This window comes from Rhea pennata, chromosome 5 (genome assembly GCF_028389875.1).
Source record: "Rhea pennata isolate bPtePen1 chromosome 5, bPtePen1.pri, whole genome shotgun sequence".
Lineage (NCBI taxonomy): Eukaryota > Metazoa > Chordata > Aves > Rheiformes > Rheidae > Rhea > Rhea pennata.
Window position 1 is genome coordinate 19909310 of NC_084667.1, and position 16349 is coordinate 19925658.

The window sequence follows — 16349 nt, forward strand, 5'->3', positions numbered from 1 at the left end:
TGTCCAGTATGATAAAAGAGGGCACAAGGACCCTTTCCAGACTCACTCAATGGTACTCCAGCATTAGAGAATCTTAGCTATAGACATCATTCATGATATAACCCCATCCAGCAAACATAACATACAGTCTAAAAACCTTCCTAGTACTGATATACAATCCACTTGGGAGTTTTGCTTTCATCCATCATGACTGGAAATGTTAAACAAACACTACACAGGGGTACATGAAATGCTGAAATCAGGAGCACTCTTTGGAGCCTGAGAATTCTCATGGCTCTTGCACTAATCTTAGTTCTCTGGCTGTGCCTTCCCTCCTCTCTTAATTTATACAGCCTCACTGACTTGTCAAAAAGCTTCTTTTCCTTCAAGTACCAGTAGCTGTTATTGTAGAAGACAGCACAGCATAAAGCTACTCATTAAGAGAGGTAAGGAACTACCTCCCTGGAATACAGCGTCACCTTGAGTTGAACTCTGGGGAAAAGTGAGTACAGTCCTTCCTTGCTCCTCTGTGAGCAGTAATACAGAATATCAGAAGGGATTGGCCAAAGTGCCCGCTATGCATGTGTCCTCAAGACGATTGATTCATAGTCCCATTATTTGCCAGAAGGCAAATCTCTATCTTTTACACCAATGAGTTTTCCCTCAAAATTCCCACATACATAGACTGTCTTGAGTCACTTCTTCATAAGTCTTCTTTATAGCTCTTCCCTCCCCTACTCTTCTGCAAAGAGCCCATCGTACCACCACTTCAGCATAGGTGAGCAGAGCTGAGCTGGACAACTTTATCCAGATCTAGGAAACTGTTGGGACATTCTGAGCACATTTCAAAGCCCAAACACCACTGGCTTCTTCAAAATTTGCAGCTTTAAATACCTGCTTAAATGGTTTAGAGAAGTAGGGCCAGATGGCGCAGCCTGTTGCAAAATCATATTCTCCTGCCTGGTGCTAGTCAGTGCAAATCGATCCCTTGTTCACAAATTAAAAACAAAATGAGCAGCACTGAAAAGAACAAGACAGAGCATCTCGGAGAAGAAACCCAGAGAGACGCTGATTGATTATTCCCAGAACGCCTTTCCCAGAAGCACTAATGAAGAACGTGCCTGGCACGGCAGCCTTGAGCGGCGCTTGGAAATACCTGAGAGCTCACCCAGCCCCCTCTTGCACCCACAGACCTCCCTGCCTCGTGAGCGTAGTTGTAACAGTTCTGTAAAGCACTAAAGCCTGGATCGCCACTAAAAACAACATTCCCTTCCTACCTCTCCTCCCTTTTAAATCAAGTTCAAACCCCAAGCTAAGAGCACCTCCAGTGTGTGTACAGTGGTATCCGTCCAACATTCCTCGGAAATAGCGTTGACCTGGGATGAGGAGGAGAGATTTATTCACTGGGGAAGGCATTGGACGAGGGATACAGGCAAGAAAGGCAAAATATAAACAATATCCTTCAGATGTCTCAAACGCAGCCTACTGCTGGTGTTGAGGGCAGTCACTTTAATCCTCAGTGCATTCACTGGGACACGTTAAAAGAAAAGAAAAATTTGCAAAGATGACATTTAATCATAACCATGAGCACTCATGCTTTATTCCTTGACTTGGAACTGAGAGTACTCCATAACTCAACAAAACTGATTGGAAAAGCAGAAACAAGAAATGCTACAGAAAACAGATTTACCTGTAACTAGGAGGGACAAGAACAACTCATATATCAGTAAGATGACTAAAATGCCAGCGGTCATCTTCTTACCACACAAATGCTACTCTTCCAGCAAGAAGTCGCAACAAATGTTTTAATAGCAAAAAAAAAAAAAAAAAAAAAAAAAAAAAAAAAAAAAAATGTCTGTATCATCAGAAAGAGCATACCAAGATTTTTAAAAGATTTTGTAGTTTGGATGACTAAAACAAAAAACAGAGGGGAAGAATTACTTTTGTTTGATTTGGAATATGTTTTTTTTTTTCCTGAAACAAAACAATGCAAAGATATTTCTTCACATTCACTCCCCAAAGATTTGCTCAATCTGAAATATTTCCTATATTTCCAGAGTTTTTAAAATAAAAATTCTTTTATAGAAAGCCAGCTCATATTTTAAGAGGCCAAAATGGTTTTGTTTTTTAAATGTTTAAAGGAGCTTCTTTAGCATTTCTAAAACAAAATGCTGTTTAGAAAAATCTAGAATTAAATTTGATGTTTAAAAATACACATACAACCCTTTTTTGACCAAAATTATTTCCTTCATTTCAACTTATTTTTACAAAGATTTAGGGTCTCCATAAAGCTTTAGGGAAAAAACTTGTATAATTTATCTTTTATAAAAATGATCTGGTACAGAGGAGCGATTCCCAAATTTGATACACACAGCTGATCTTCCCTTCAGAGGAAAAGAAGCATCAGATTGCTGCACTTTCAATTAATTACCATTATTCCTGACCAATAGAAAAAATACATAGTAAAAGACTAAGATTTCAAGCAGAAGACTAAGAGAGCACTTCTGGGTTTGCACACCTAGTGCCCAAGGCTGTTAGGTACAATAGGGATTTATATTGCTAGTTCTAACCATCTAAATTCAAGTTTATTCTTCTACCTGTCTAGTTTGAAGTTTTCCAAATGAGCTATTGCCAATGACAGGATAGGACAGGAGAGATGATTATGGAGCTTTTCAGAAGCGTTTCAAAGCCATCACTTATTCCCCCTTCCGGGGATGGGAACATACTGAATATACCACATGTTCGTTACAGATAATGCGGACACACCAAGTCAGTATGAGAAGCTTTGATTTACTCATCTCCAGGTATTTTAACTCACTACAAATTGTACTGTGTAAATAGTGTGAACGTACAGTCTTTATTTTGTATACTTTTGGCAAAAGGAGACAGAATAGTAGAACGCCAACTCCTGATTTTAATCAATTCAGTTATAGTTTGGCTTTCAGTGCAGCTACCAGATAACACACAAAATTCAGAGATGGAAAGGGAAATGGAAAAGCAAAGGCAGATTTGGCAAGCGATCCCACTTTCCAGTAACATAATCTGTACACTAAGCCAACTAACAGGCCAATAACTTGTGATAAACTACAGCTAGCTCTGTTCTGAAAGCTGGACACTTCAGCATGGGAAAAAGAATAAACTGATTCCTTTTCTTCATGTTGAGTGTACATTTATGGGAGATTTTGTTTTTTGAGAACAGTTTTAAACTATAATTGAATTTTAAAATTGAGGATATTTTTAGTCTCTTGGGAACGTATTCTTGGATGTACTTTCCAGCCACAAAGGTTATACACGGTATAGGTCAATTTGAGGAGTCAGTGACAGATTCTGCCCTTTCACACATGCCAGCTGTATAGAACTGTGTGTCTGTCTGTCTGTCCCTAGCATCAGCAAGATTTACCTTGACAGCAAGCAGGAACGCACATGACCTAGCCTCAAAATCCCCACTGCAGCAGAACATGGGAAAATGAGTGGGGTCAGGTAGCTGTAAACTCCAATATCCTGTCATCAACAGTGGCCAGGGAAAGGTGCCAGAAACAGTTCAAGCCAGTTCCCAAGAAAAACTTCCTCCTACCCTTCCCTGTGCAGTGGTCTGCTCATGCCATACTGTAGGAAAGGAGAGGGTCTATTAAAGCTCTTAGTTGCTTCAGATTTTCAAGCCAGTGCTACAGATAGTCTGAAAACTAACACCTGTTGAAAGTTTGAATAGGGACATTTGAAAATATTCCCCCATAAAAAATTTAAAAAGGAGTATGCTTAAGTAAATTTCTTTGGAATTAGTTTATTTTTGTGCATGCCACTGGGGGTTTGATCCACTTACAAATGTGCTGTGTGTTCTGCTTTTTTAGAAAAGTGACAGCTGCAGACAGTTCTCTGTTCAGCTGAACACCTCTATATGCTGGGCACTGAAGCTAAAACACAGGCAAAGTGCTACTACTACATCTCCTCCTGTCATCCAGCCACAAAGTGCCTGCGTGTCTTCTCCACTTTACAGCTGCTGCCACATGCTAGCAAGGAAAACAACCCTGAAAATCCAGCACGTGCCCAGGGCTGTTCGGGTCCTGGTTTCTTATCTGCCAGTACTGTCACCAAATGTAATGTGTGCCAAGGATGCAGCTCACAGCCATTAGGAGCTGGCTGGAGAATGAGTCATTTTACAAAGGATAAAACAGCCATTAGATTATCATTATCTTTTCTAGACACCGTTCTGTCCAGTGGCTGACCTATCCTCAGGCTCCTCCTGCAGAAGAGCTCTCAAGAATTCACACTAAACAGACACAGCAGTGCAAGCAAGAAACCTCTGCTTTACATCGGATCAGGCCATTCTGTAGTAACAATAAACTCTTCATATTTTGCAAGTTGAAAAATCAATTGCTTTTCAATTTTTTAATGAAAGATGCAAAGATATGTTTTGATGGGGAGTTTTTCTTGTGGGGAGGGGCAATTTCTGGATTACTTATCTCTCTGTTTCTATTTTTTCTTCCCAATTGCTGCTTTTTCAAAAAAAAAAAAGAAAAAAAAAGGAGAAACAACAGAAAAAAATTGAAGAAGATAAACTCTCAAGAATGAAAACTTTTTCATCTTCAGGTGAGAATGAATGCGAAGCTTCACAAAGCCAGGTTTTGTACCAAATACGCTTCAATGGCCATTCTCTACAACAGAAAACAGCTCAATTACCGCTCTTTTACAGATGGGAAATAAAGGCAAAGAGGAATTAAGCTACTTCCCACTGTCAGAATGCAAGCTGGGAACAGAGCTAGTAACTGAATGCAAAACTCCCAACTCCCACTTTGCTACTTACAGCATAATACTATCCTTATTACTAATTTTAATAGCTATTACTTTTTTACTGAGCTCAGCTCTCATTCTTATTCAAAAAAGCTTCAAATACACATTCGCATATCCTTCTTGCATATCTGCTTCCTGAGAAATCTCTGCAGTAAGGGAATAACTCTAACAGCTATGAAACTAAGTCCCCAACTTCACTCAGTAATTTCAAAATTCACAAATCAAAAGCAAACATATTTCTGTAGATCTCAAAATAAGAAATGCAAAGCCTTTATTACTGTTCTGAATGACACCGTCTCAGCAGTTCCTCCCCAGGATTCAGCACAGCGATGAAAGGCAGCTTTGCTTTTGTGCACTGTCAGATTGGGTAAACCCCATCTTCCCTTGACAAAGCACTTTACCCATGATACAGTCAGGCCAAAACAAAACAAAACAAAAAAAAAAAAAAAGAAAGAAAAAGAAAAAAGGTTTAAATTGCCCCTCTAACTCTGGAACTAAGTGATAGAAACTGATGGAGATGTATTTCTGATGACAATTTATTCCCTCCTCCTTCATCGTCAGTGACATGTCACACAGCCCCCAGCTCCACAAGGAAACGTGCGCAGCCAAACCAATCCATGCATGCGCTGCTGCTAACGCCAGAAGCCCTGACTCCGAGTCCCTAGGGCAATATCCCTCAGAAGTTACATCTGTCTCTGGCAGATCAAGCTGCAGCACGCAGCTGGAGATATTTTGAGTCTTCCAGCTGTTTATGTCACCTCTGAATCCGGAAGAGACAGTGGAAACAAACAGGCGTCACCGCTTCAGTAGCCACTTGGGGCCAGATGAATTAGCTCATACCGCCTTCAACAGCAGCATGGCAAGCAGAGACAGTTGGGAGAAGTTAGTAGCTTCAGCCTCCCTGCTAGCCCAGCAGAGCTCCTGATTTAGACCCTCCCCAGTGGCAGGAGCCCACCTACGTCTGCTGCTCATCGTAGGAAACACTCGGAGCAGGACTGAACCTGTGGTAACACACGCTCAGCGCGCCACGTGGGCACGTCGCTGACCTGACCCCCACCCTTTAGACTCATCTTTCATAACTTCACAGTCTTTCACTACAAAAGCGCACACAATAAACATAGCATCTTTGGCTGACACTTACCAAGACAGCTTTATAATTGCAAGTGGACTGTAACCAAAGCAGGGGGCCTGCGAGTCTGCAGAGAGCTTGAAACAACGGTGTTTGAGTGAGAAGTGAGAAGTTATCCACTTATCTCAATGGAAGTTAACACAAAGGTCCAATGACAATCATTTAAGTGCCAAAAATAGTTAGCCATTTCACTCCGAACGTGAGAAGAAAGCACAAGGAAAACGCTTCCACGCCATTCCCTAGAGAGATGTCTCATTTTGAAACCACATAGACAGCATTTGGGAGGCAAACATCCTTTGTATAGAAAAAAAAACTAGATGAGGACATGCCACTGCCATATCCATATCAAGCATCTTAGTAGAGCTCAGAAGTTTCCACAATTACAGCTTTAGTTAAAGCATAGTTTACCATAAAGCAAGATTCTTTTGATGACTTATTTCACAGAGATATGAGGGTAGTGCTGCTTCCCCAAACAATTCAATTCATAGTCTAAAGAGAAATTAAAGAAAATTAGAACTCCCTCAGTATAAGCAACATTTGCCTTCTCTAGCCAGTACAATCTCCATTTCCAGGGTTTTGAATCTTTTAAAAAGTCCTTACTCCATTTTCACAAAATTGCAGTTTCTTTAAAGGCTGCCTGGTTATTCAACATTTATAAAGGGATGAAAGAAACATTTCCAAAAGTATACACAATTCTTAATAATAACAAACAATTCATTTGCTGCAAAAAAAAAAAAAAAGTATTTTCCAGTATTGTAATCATACCTCAACATAACACAGAGAGAGTATCACATGCCATACATGAATGCCCAAACTTTGCTGCTGCTATTTCTAAGAGGGTGGTCTTTTATTTATTTATTATTATTATTAGAAAGTTTGCAACCTATCAGTACCTGAACAGTTTTTATAGGGAGAACCAATGGGAAGGGCATCACTGGAAGTCAGAAGTGCTGGCAAGCATAGAGAGCAGTGCATCCCAATTACAAGGGAAGTGTCCCCAACTTCTCTGCATACACATGCATATGCTCACACTCTCTCTCCAAGAGCTGGCTGTGTTCCCAGCTCTCAGATCTATACTTTTCCCACTTCAGGCTCAGCTTCTGCTTCCCAGACTCAGGGGATTCAGCCTTATTTATGCTGATGTTGCTCTGATGGTTGCTTTGCACAAGCCACTAAGTGGCTTTGTTTGGAGTTAGGACTTGTTTCCTCAGAGCGGGGAGTTTTTGTTCATTAACACCTGATTCCTGCCCCCAGGAAACAAAAAACAAATCTCAGATATTTTCAGGTCATCTTTCCAAGAACAGGCATGTTCTGATCCACCCCTGCTGACTGTGGAAACACCAAAAACCCCTTTCAGATTTGTTCTTCACAGACAAGTCTTAGCTTCTAAAACAGTGCTGCACGATTCTACCTGTGTGCTCAAACTCTTCAGCTGCCTTTGGAGAGGACTGGACTATGGTAGTCTCCAGCAGTGGGCTTTGTCATTAGGCAAAGCAGAGGAAGTCCAGTTCGGGTGGCCCAAAGCGGTGCAGGCCAGTGCTGCAGTACATCCGCAGGAACGAGCGAAGCACAGCTTGGGCGGCAGAGGTGTCCGTCTCTGCAGCCCCACGTCCCCAGCTAACAAACTGCAACAGGAATTTGCACATTTCATAAACTGTGTTTGCAAGCAAAGTGGAGGCAAGGAAGCAGCAGCTCAACAGCACTTTTTTTTTTGTCCCAGCTCTGGACCACAAATTATAGGTATACTGGTGGAAAGAGATCTCTCAATTTGAACCCCTAAAATAGGGCCAGTTCTATGGGGAACACGCTAGGAACAAAAGGCAGGATGGAGCTGTAATAGCCCAGGTATGCTTGTATCAGGACTGGAAATAACTAACTTAATAATAAATGTAGGTTGTGAATGAAGAGGGAACATTACATGCCTCTGTCCAACTGCCTAATCATACTCTTAAGCAAGAGAAATCAAAAGGTAAGGAGGATTATTACTGAGCACAAGATGCAGGAAAATTCACAGTAACATCCTTTGCTCCTAGCATAACAGCGGAATCTCGCTGCTGCTGCTCAGCCTAATCACCTGAACTATGATAAAAGAGTCAAAGTGAAATCTTCTGAGCAGACCAAGACTGTACATACGCATTCTGGAAGCTGCTGCCTTCCTCATGTCCAGATCTCACACAAAACCAGAGCAACTTTCAGCAAGAAAAAAGGCAACCGTAAAAAAATCAATTTTTAGAAAGAATGTAGCATGATGCCATTTTCCTTATATGGCCACTGGCATCCCGCATGGAGCCTCAAACAACAGCCAGCCTGGTGAGGGGGCAGGAAGACGACCACTTTGGGGGAGGGAAAAATATATATATTATATATATTCCCTGCTGGTCCTCACCCTCTATTTCCTCTTGGTTTTCTTTGTGACTGGACTAAAAGGGGTCAATAGCTCCCAGCTTGAGAAATGCAGCTTTTGAAAGGACTATCACCAGCATCTGTATTTAAAGCATGCCTTTTATTACTTAGCACCCCAGCTAATGCAGTACTTTTAAAAAGCCAGCAGCAAGATGAACTTTCAGGGGAAAGAAAAAGGAAAGAGTGCAGAAGAAACCATACCTTTCTGCCTTGGGTTTACTGCCACTGGAATAAAGCCCAATAGGCAAAGCAAGAAAGGGGAACACCAGCAGCAGATGATCTAAGCTCTACAGATCATTACCCCTTGCTTCAGTCACCACTTCCCCATCCTTTAAAGCATGCAAAAAACCCATGTGAACCAGCAAAGCAGCAAGCTGGAAAATAATTTCAACTGATTAAAAACAATAGGTAAATTAGCACGGGATTCATCTAACACATCAAAGCTTTGCAACTTGATCTTCAGGGGTTAGGAAATACTCATCTTGATAAATACAGGCAATCTAGACAAATTTTACTGGGATTAATTAACTTACCTTGTTAATGAAATACAGAATTAGTGACTAAGTTCAAATTTAGGCTTTCTACTTGAGGAAATACTCCAGAAGAGCTATGGCACATTAAAGTCAAGGATTTATTTGCAAACCTCATAGCCATAGCATGGTGGCATTCGAGCAGTTTTCAGGTACAGTTAACCCCTGCCTCATTCTGCAATTTCATCCAGACATCTAACAGCAATTGTTTTGTAATAGCCTCTTGTATTAGGAGTTTTTTAAATTCGTTTTTGGAAACAGATGAATTCAGGTGTTAACTAGTAGAATCAGAGTTTGTAAAATCAGCTGTTGCAATAGTCTCCACAAATAAACAGGTCCTGACTTTGAAGTTCCTTCCAACCTTACTCGTTCTGTGATAACTCCATCCATTTGCTTTAGAAACTGAATGACAGTTCTCACTACTAAAACTTCCCCAGATGTATGAAGCAATATGGGTGAAAAGTTGCAGGAAGAAATTCACCTCTTCCTGCATAGCTGGAGAAGAGGAAAAGGTGCAAAAATTAGGAATAGGAAACTGAAAATAAATATTAAGCATCAGTCTGCTAGGACTGACATAATGAGGCAAGGAAAAATTTCCAAAAGGCAATACTCAGAGCCTCTTTCTCTGCTGGGCAAGCAGGAACTAGACTGGACCCAGCACCAGGGAAGACTGTTTCACTGGTCAGCAGGAATAGAGAAGAAGAGAGGTCAGGTCAGATGTGGAGGAACAGACCAAATAAGACCAGCTATCATTTTCCAGCTCCTGTTTGACTTTACATTCATCTAGTTTATCTGAGTAGAGTCTTTTAGTAAACATCAGCAGAAGCCCAAAGCATTCAACTAGAAGTTCTGAAATCCACAGATGGAGAGGTGCAGTGGTACCTCCAGCTACACCATGTATATGAGTGAAAAACTATTTCATACAGTTCCTACCAGCTTATCTGTGCAAGAAGCCAAAAAATGAGGCCAGAGAATATTCCCAAGACCGAGAACTAAATTGCCTCTGAAGAGTCTCCAGCAAAAGCAGAATATGACTTTACATTCTGCTTTAGTTTTCAATCATAATATCTTTTTTACAGGCATCCAAATACATTAGTTCATGCCTTATCAGATCCTGAATTAAGATTGCAGAAAAGCTCCTGCGAGTCTGAGAACCTGCGGTTCAGAGATGTTTATGGGGCTGTAATGAGTACCGACAGATAAGTTACGCTCAGGCACACATGCTTGCAACTGATGTCTGGTTTAACACAATACAGCCCTAAGCTTTCATAATACAACATAGGAAACAGAATCCGCCCGTCGCCTACTACTAATTGCATCTGCAGTGGTCAGGGGTTGAAAGAGAAGCAAGCAGATTAATTCTATTAGGCTGTGGAATAGTATCCCAAGGGGATGATGGAAAATCTCATCATTTAAAACAGGACTGGTACACACTGCAGGGAACAATGTCACATACTAGTAGGGGATTAAGGGTTTGGACTAAGGGCCTCATCTTTTCTAGATCTGGTTTCCATGAGTCATTGCAATTAGAACTACAAGGCTTTTCTGTTTGTTCTTGTTCGCCTTTGGTTGACCTGAAAGATCTTGTCCAATCAAAATCTGAATGTTTTCTTTCAATTCCTTACTTAACCCCTATCCCCACATATGCTTCTTTCTTCCTTAATAAGGTTTCTCTCAAAATTAAGATAATTTTCAAAATGAAATTATTTCAGAATAAAATGTTAAGTATTCCTTTACTTACATGTAACATTTTCCTTTTTCACCATACCCCCATACTATTTGCCTATATTTGACTCAATTATGAGTAGTCTTCGTCTTTCGAAAACACATTTTTGCTGAAAAAAAATTCCCTGTGCTGCAAACACAATGCAAGGTTTCACCCTTACAGATATGGCAGGCAGAGGTGACAAAGCCCCTCGAGACAAACAAACAGGAAAAAAAAAAAAAAAAAAACCCTCTGCTCAGAGCCCTGTAGGAAGTGCAGGAAGACAAAGCAAGGCCATAGCCCAGCATCAGTAGAGTCCGGAGCATTAGCTGTGCTGTCTGCCTTACCTCTAGGACACTTTGAGGAGCCAGGCCTTCAGAGAAATACTTGCTCTCCTCCAAAAGCCAGGATGCAGTAAACAAGCATCAGTCAGGATCCCTGGTTCTGGTCCCTGAGACAGCAATCCTGTCTGGTCAACCTGTCAGAAATAACAACAACAAATATATAAGACAAAACATACAAATATGCATTCCTGAACACTGAGCCTGAGAAGCTTGTGGCCTTGCTTTAATCACTGCTGCTTACACAGGTGAAGACCAACCGTTTCTTGCACACCTGAACAAGGTCAGGACAAGTAGTTGGCAGAAGCCCTGGAGACTCTAGCAAGGCCTGGACTGAAGGTAAAATGATCCTCTTCACTTTCCAGTCTATTTACACTGGCCCGAAAAGGAACTTGACCAGAAGGCAGGAAGAGGAACAGGAAGATTTCCAGAAGAATAACAGAGGAGCAACACAGTTTCTCTGCATCTTCTCCTACTACTCTAGCTGCATAGCAACCTCCATGCACACGGCAGAGCATTATATGGCTAGTAAATCCGTGGACAAGGGTTCCCTGACTCCCCGGCATGTGGAGGTACCCAGAAAGGGAAAGGTTTCAGTCCAAAAACATAGTGGGAGCTTTGGAGGACTGATAAAGAGCTCCTTTCTAGCCACAGTACAACCTGAATCATCAGTGTCAGGTTTTGAACAGTCCAGTAGGAAGGAGGGAGGCCATTCAGAAAAGGAAAGGTGAACTCCTTAAATAAATGAGTCACTTACGCACTAGCTACAGAACAGGAGGAGGACTGAAGGGAGAGTTCTGAGGAAAAACAGGAGGGGAAAGGAACACTGAAGGAGATGCTGAGTCCCTCAAAGGTAAGTTCTAGACCAGAAAAGGATGGAGAACTGGAGAAAAAAAGCCAAAGTAGTTAAATATTTAAGATACATATGCACACATATCCTGTACTGTATGCAGCAATTTTGCACACGTGCTCATTTACTGTGTAGATGTGAGAGCATGTCTGTATGCTGAGTGAAGGGAGCCAGAACGACTGAGGATTGAAAACAGGGCAAGGTGACGAAGCAGAGAGGCAGCTAAAGGTGGGATAAAGACACCAACATAGGCAAGGAGCAGAAGGGAGAAGTTGAACTGGTGAAAGCAGTGAGCAAGCAAAAGAACATAAATCAGAGCCTGGAGAAAGGCAGGAGAGGCCAATGGGAAGGGAAGACGGATCATGCCAGATCTGGTCAGTTCCTGCCTTGCAGAAGTCAGCCAGACCCTGGGCAGAGAGAGGAGGAGCCGGCGTTTAACAGAACAATCTCTCCGCAACTGCGCCTCTCCAGAGAGCAGAGCTGAGTCTGGATCTCATTCCTTCTGACAGCTCCAATTCAGATATGACGCTGGCGCCACACAAATCTACTTCATAGCATTGCTTCTCTTCTCTCCTTCCCAGTTTACCTTGCTTCTTTGCTCTCTTTTTAAAAATAAAGAGCTGAAAACCTCCCCCGTGCCCAGCCCCGCCAGCATTCTGAATCCAAAGCCAACTGTCCACATGCACAACATCTGGAGCATCACTCCCTTCTCTGCATCATAGAGCTGATTTAACTCCTCCAGGGTCAAAAAGAAAAGGTGAGGGACAAGGGCCTTCCAGCACCTCCACGCAGCAGTCCTGTAAGACACTGGGGCAGGGCAGCAGCCAAACACCTCAAGCCTCCCCTCTCTTCCCTGCTTCCTGGAGGAGCCAGTCGCGTTGAACTGGTCTAGTGTTTAACGGGCTATCCAGTGGAATACCCCACCTCTAACAGGCTGGGCAGTGCTAGTGTCACAGAAGGCCACATGAGAAGAAATCGCTGCCACGTATGCAGACATCAGCCCCCTGCCAGCACCGACCTGCCCTCCTCCGGAGAAGTGCTATTTCACACACCCCCAGGGAAAGAAGGGGGCTCAGTCTGGCACAGAGGCACCCTACACTGGACCCGATCTGAGAGACGCAGCTTAGCAGCACCCCACAACGCTCACTTCACGTGCGCTGGAGGAGCACTGTCACCTAGTGAGTGGAGCAGGAGCCTTCCAAACACGTGCTCAAGCAGAGGTTCTTCTTGCCCCTGTCCCTCCACTGGATTCACACATTTTCAGCTGAGCTTCTCCTGGTGCCTGAATTTGTTTGCAAGCTTCTTTCCTGCTCTACACAATACAGCATATTTCAAACACACGCATACAGGACACATCCCGGTTTCTTTAACGGGGAAGCACAAGCACATTTGGGAGGTGCCAATGCTTGCATGTAGAAAACACATATGTCCATATTTTTGCACAGATAGAAGTGTCTGCTGCCTAACAGAAATCTAACCAATGGAGCTCGGTCATAGCCCTTCAGAGGTGCAGTACTGGACAGTAAATCACAGCCTTTGGTGGGTGATGAGAGGTGGGCAGGAGATTAATTTATTCAGATTTGTGAAGTGCTCTGAAACCATGAGATGGAAGGTAACACAGGCAGGTGCACAAATTGCCATGAGTCATCTAAATTTTGATTCAATGGCATTTTTAGCACCAATTTTCCTTTTCCATTACTGAAGAGTGCTGCCCTGTAAGCAAAAATATCATCCATTCCCCGTTACTGCTTCAGCTGATGTACCATTCTGATCAGAAGCAAAGAGCTCTAATATATTTAGGGTGGCTAATATATTTTGTCTTGTGTGCTTATGTGCTCAGATGAGAGATTTCAATCATGTGTATTTAAGGAACATTAAGAAACAGAAGATATCTTAGGTCATCTAAATCCTCTCCATGGAAGATCATGTCTTTCCTTCTCCCCCACCCCACTTAGTTTATGTCTAATCCAATTCAGACCATCTCAAGCACTAGGAATACCTTCCTTTCTCTCAGCAGACCTCAGAAAAGCCTGATACAGAACTGTCTTCAAGACTTGTCACCTACATAAACAACTTTTTGTTTGTTTGTTTGTTTTTTAATTAACAGGACTCCTTTATGTCTGACTGGAAGAAAAGCAGCAGCATATGTGAAAAGTGAATAAGGAAAATAAAAAACAGGGAGCTTCTCCAAGACTAACGCAGAAGGACAGAGGGGTCATAGCACCATGAGACTCAAACAAAGAGAGGAGAAAAGAGCAGCTTTCTCTGCTCTTCATTTCCCACTCCATTAGCCCCTACAGGCAAATTTTCAAGAAAGAAGGAGACTTAGTGAACTGTGGGTCACCTGAGCTCAATACATGATTAATATGAAAACAAACAAAATCTTAATGCAGAAAATCTCCTGATTAGTTCCCTCTGGTTTTATATTCTCTCTAATTGCTACTGCTGGAGACAAGACTCTGGTTTATAGAAGATCTGACCCAGTACAGCAGTTCTTAGATGTCTACAACACCCAAGACCCGACAGTGTCTAAAATATACTTCTGAGGCTTTAGCCTTCGTGGCTCTTAATTTTGGTTTGATTTAGGGAATACAACACTTATCTGAAATTAGAGTTCTTACTTTCTTTTAATACAACTCTGACCAAAGCTTCCTCCCCCCTTCAGTATCTGTTCACTGCAGGGCACCAACGGTGGTATTTTTTGCAAGAACTTATTTTTTTTCCATCCCTGTATATTTCTACAATCATACACATGCCTGTATAAAGCCACTTAATCAAGCAAGAGGAATAGAAGTCTGCACTGTGTACTGACGCAAAGATGGAGAACAACACAGAAGTGATCACATTTAACATTTTATAAATCACAACACCAAAATAGATGTAAAAGCAGCCAATTCCTCATTACATTTTACACTTACCACAATACAAACCTTTGCACATTACATGATCCTACTGAAAGGGAGCTTTGGAGTTGGCATTAACTTGACAGATGCTGAGATGAGTTGCTCCAGAAAGGAATATCACAGCTGAAACAGTGCATGTTAAAAAGGCATCTGCTTATTGTTTGATACGTGTATTTATTCACATAGACAGCTCCCTGACACGCTGAAAGGTTGGAAAGGGTGGTGTAGGCTGGCATCTTTAACCCTCAGCAGGCATTCGGCATGCAGTTTGGCACCCTTTGGTCACCTCACCAGCTTCTGTTTTACTGCTGAGGGGTGGCCAAAGGGCAGAGCTGGGAGGGGAAGAAGGGTGCTCTCAGACGTGCAGACTTGTCTCCCCGCCAGGAGTTCACCATCAGCACACAAAGCAAAGCTTCCAAGCTTAGCCTCCACAGTCACGCTGCCCCTAGGGCTCTCACTCCAGCTTCTGGGGCCTCGATGCCTTTGATATAGACATGAGAAGAGTCTCTCAAAAGCAAGTCAAGCACAGCTTCTTGTACATAAAAAGAGATCTTCTTTAACAAGAAAGAAAATTAATTAAGTGAGTAAAATCCCACAGGTTGGAACAGCAGCTGAGGAATTATCTTTCTATCAGGTTGGTAATGAGGAATAAAAAAACCTCACACAGACTTTAACAGCTTTATATGGGCTCATTGGCATTCCAGATCAGATGCAAGACTTGGCATTCCCAGGAGCACCAGATGCAGCTTCAGTTACAGGCCAGACCCCAGGCAAACCACAGCTTGCCCTGCCGAAAACAATATTGACAAAATGCCTGAAAATGAAAGGCACACACCTATCCAGCTGAATAACTCCTTCCCACAGAAATTATGCCCAGGGAGACTGTAAGCCACAAAATCCAAAGCCCCGGTTGACCTGGCACATCTCAGAAACCTGTGTTAAGTGTCTGTGGGGGGGATCATTATTCAACATTCAACAGCCAACTCACATCAAGGCACACATCAAATGACCAAATCCCCTTCCTTTACCCTACTGACCTCTCCACCAATGCTACCAGCTGTTTACCATTACCACTTACAATCACTATTCAGTTCTATCAAAATAATGCAGATTATCTCCTATCCCATGCAAAGGAAAAACAACATGATTTGAGTACAATGACAAGAATGGATTAGTCGTAACCACTGCAATAGGGAATTGCTACAAATGTCAAAGGCAACTGTCTTCTGAGCTGTGTCAAGCTACTAAAAGCTTCTGGTGGCTACATAGGTAAAGGAGTTCCTTAAGTTCCTTAAAGGAAAAAAAAAAAAAAAATAAGGGAGGGAGAGAGAGAGAGAGAGAGAGAGAGAAACACCACTGGCAACCTTCTAAAAAGGTGACCGCAGACATTCTCCTCTCTTCTTGTTACTATCTATACCAAAATTGTCCCACAAGGCCCCGTAGAACAAAGCTTTTTACTGTGCACAGTATGAAAGAGCTCCCTGCCCACAGAGCTTGCTGCCTAAACTGACAAAAAGCAGGAAAAAGGAAATACTAATATTTCTGTGTTACAGATGGGAAACAGAAGAGATACAGGAAAAGAGATATAGGAAAAAGTCAGGCAGGAAACTAGTGACAGAACTGGGAAAGGAACATCTTCAGGCTGAAACCTATTCCACTAGTTTGTGGATCATTCCTTCTTCCGTTTTCATTCTCATGTCACTCCCTGAAAGCTGGTTCCT

General features: G+C 42.3%; 1 protein-coding gene across 3 annotated transcripts in view; it reads right to left on the reverse strand.

Moving 5' to 3' along the window:
- The window catches only part of TSPAN18 (tetraspanin 18), a 122907-nt gene that overhangs the window by 49417 nt on the left and 57141 nt on the right, over positions 1-16349 (reverse strand). For all 3 annotated transcript variants that reach the window (XM_062577930.1, XM_062577932.1, XM_062577931.1), the window contains exon 2: positions 10882-11012. The gene's annotated coding sequence lies outside the window, so the exon portion shown is untranslated. The remainder of the gene's footprint in view (positions 1-10881; positions 11013-16349) is intronic.